The sequence below is a fragment of the Crocuta crocuta genome, unplaced genomic scaffold (genome assembly GCF_008692635.1).
Source record: "Crocuta crocuta isolate KB4526 unplaced genomic scaffold, BGI_CrCroc_1.0 scaffold884, whole genome shotgun sequence".
In the NCBI taxonomy this organism is placed as follows: domain Eukaryota; kingdom Metazoa; phylum Chordata; class Mammalia; order Carnivora; family Hyaenidae; genus Crocuta; species Crocuta crocuta.
The window spans coordinates 119,267-122,520 of NW_027529549.1; the positions used below are offsets into that span (position 1 = coordinate 119,267).

Consider the following 3,254-nt stretch of genomic DNA (forward strand, 5'->3'; position numbering starts at 1 on the left):
CTTAGCGACAGCACAGATACATGAAATTAAGGCTATCAAAAGCTCTCCTGCACTCTGACCCAAATTTCAGCACCAGTTTTTTCCATTTCACTTTTTGGGGTTGAAACATCAAGGAACCAGTGTCCAGAGGGAGTGACACATGCCTCAGACTTGCTGCCATCCTTAATTTCTTCATAAATTTCACTTAAAAGACCAAAACTCCCAATTTTCTTCTTAAATAGATTCCTGCCATCAGCCCTGATGGCCAATTACAAACACTTCTATTTCCCAATGGACAAGAGAGACTCCTTCATCTTCTTTGTCATGGTCATGATGAGGTGCATGTGGTCATCCACACCCCTGGTCAACTCTCCAGCTGCTGCTTCACCTGAAGCTCTTTACTTCCTAATCTATTGAATCTTTGGCTTTGTCATTGTAATACATGGTACACCCGGCCAGGCGGTTCTGGAGCTTCTCCAACTCACTGGTCACCAGTGCCTGGGCTGAAGCCAGAGGCACATGGCTGCGCTCAATGCACTGGTGCATCTGATGCATGGACGCCTGGCTGTTCTCACAGCAGCTGGCACTGCACTGGAACGTGAGGTCCTGCATCTTCCAGGTGTTCTTCCTCTCTAGACTCGTCACCATGGAGTCCACTGCCTCCTGCACCTGGACCTGCTGCAGCTATGCTGTGGTGACCTCGTGCCACACCCCTCCATGCTGGCTCCCACTTGGACTCTGACCTGTATCCATATTACTTAAACACTACTAGATATTACTAGTAACATAGTAGTCAACAGTCATTCAGATTAACCAACCCCATATTCTTAGGATCTCATCATTGTTTGTTGTTGTTTTCTATATCTCTGAATTCTCATCTGACATCATGTTCCTTCACTGAAGGAATATTCTTTAGTATCTAACTTGGTGCAGGTTTGCTAATTTCAAAATCTCTGTATGCTTTGTTTTGTTTTCTAAACATCTATTTTGTTTTTTAAAGAAATTTTCACTAAGTATGAAATTCTAGGTAGGTAGATCTTTCCTTTCAGCATTATTAAGTTACTATCAGACCCCTTGATTATGTTATAAAATCATCTACAATTCTACCTGTTGCTGCTTTGAAAACAATCTCCATTTATTTTCTAATTGCTTTTAAGAATAGTTTGTCATTGTATTTATCGAAATATCACTATGATTTTTTAATGGATTATGCATTGGATTTGTTTTTCTTTGTAATTTGCATTATTTTTTTATTTGTAATTTTATTTTTATTTATAATCTTTATTCTGTGGTTTTCTATTTTACATCAGATTCAGGAAGTTTTCAGTGTATATGTCTTGCTTTGTGTATTTCCTATCCCCATGATCACTTCCCTGTTTACTTGGACTTAAATCACTTATGTTAGACCCACTCACTGTATATAACACTCTGTCTTTTAATTCTTTCTAATCATCATTCATCTAATAAAGATCCAGGGGCCTGTTATTGGGGAAAAATCTACTAGAACTTTTACATTAAGTACAAGTCCATGAATACTGTATATTTTTAGTCTTTATAGTAAATGTTTTAATTAGCAATTTGGGATATGATATTTTAAGTTCCCAATTATGTGATTATGTGTAATTCTCAAAATATATGTGGGATTTCTGTCTATATGAATGTGTTAGGGAATACTGAATCATTTCTTGGTTGAGAAAGTAACTCTAAGTGGTTTTTCTTTAATACTTGTAAAATAGTTTCTTAATAAAATCGCGAGTTTATACAGCATCTTTTCCACTATTTTTAGCATTCATTTTAAAATCAAAATTTAGGGGCATCTGGGTGGCTTAGTAGGTTGGGCAGCCAATTTCAGCTCAGGTCATGACTTCGCAGTCCATGGGTTCGAACCCCCCTTCGGGCTCGCCTATGCTGACAGCTTAGAGCCTGGAGACTGCTTTAGATTCTGTGATTCCCTCTCTCTCTGCCCTTCCCCCACTCAAATTCTGTCTCTGTCTCAAAAACAAAATAAACATTTAAAAAATTGAAAATCTATTTTTCTATGGATATGAAACTAATGCCAGTAGCTAAAATGATCTATTGCTATTTCATACCACACAATGAGTTCTCCAAAATATTTTATATATGATATATACTCAAATGAATATTGGTAAATGAAAGCCATTCTTTAAAAGTATAAAGAATTTGTAGGTTATTTTCTTGAATAAAGAGAGATAAAGTGGTTGTTGTGGCATGAGTTCAAAATCTAAATCTCCAAGGAAAATTAATTGAAACATTCCCTGTTTCTACTGTTCCTTAGCCCATTACCCTCCATTGGCCCTTAATAAGTACCTTGCCATACAGCCCATTTTCACCACAAGCACCTAATGTCTGTAGTATAGATGTTAAGTGCTTGTATAATGACTGGGTGACGCTTTGCGTAGAGATGATGGAAGCAGGGTTTAAGCATTCCATCATGAGTGGATTAGGTAATAACTAAGTTTCCTTGTACTTAGGAGATTCTGTAATTCAGTGAATCTGTAAAATCTGCTGAGTCTGATTGTTAAGGTCCATGGGGGATTTGGAATCTATTTTTTGATAATAGACTCCCAGCTTCTTGATAAGAATCACTAGTTTACTAATTTGTGTTTATTAATTACCTCCTTATGTCCTGGGCTCTTACCCAGATGGTTGGGGATCATTCATGATTAATTAAGATTAAAATGAGCAAATATGGAAAGGGTTTTACTTATAAAGTCAAATAAAACATTGTGTAAATTGTGTTTGAAGTTTGTTTCCAGAGATTTAAAGGTCTACAAATACCAGTGTTAAAATTTTCATTAAAAAAAGCATTTTAAGATGTGGATTTCTCTGTTGCTCAATAAAACTCTCAGTCTTCAAGAGTTTCTTGTTTTCCTCACTTTTTATAGATGAGACATCATCGAACTAAAGGATTTTAAGAGCAGTTTGATTAAACAATTGAATTTTCTCATGAAAAAGAACTATCTAGAGAGGTGGAGTGGGATGTGTCACAAACTCAGAATTAGGTCATGGGGCTGCTTATTGGATTTTGCTTTCACTAGTCTTTAAAACCTGGACTCTAATAATCAAGTCTTTCCAAAGATGGGCAGATTTAAACTTTTTAATAATAGTGATTTTGACCATTATTAAATCTCTCAAGCATAGTGTTTGGGCAGAAGCTATGTGTTCATTTTTCAGAGAATTGACAACTGTTTAATGAAGTACATAGGTTTTGGGTTCAATTTAAATGATCTGTTTAGCCCCAACCAAGAGTGAGA

The 3,254-nt window shown here is 36.3% G+C and overlaps 1 pseudogene; it reads right to left on the reverse strand.

Annotated features, from left to right (window-relative positions):
* Positions 1–260: 260 nt before the first annotated feature.
* LOC144229387 (protein FAM136A pseudogene) lies at positions 261–2,430 on the reverse strand (annotated as a pseudogene).
* Between the last annotated feature and the right edge of the window lie 824 nt (positions 2,431–3,254).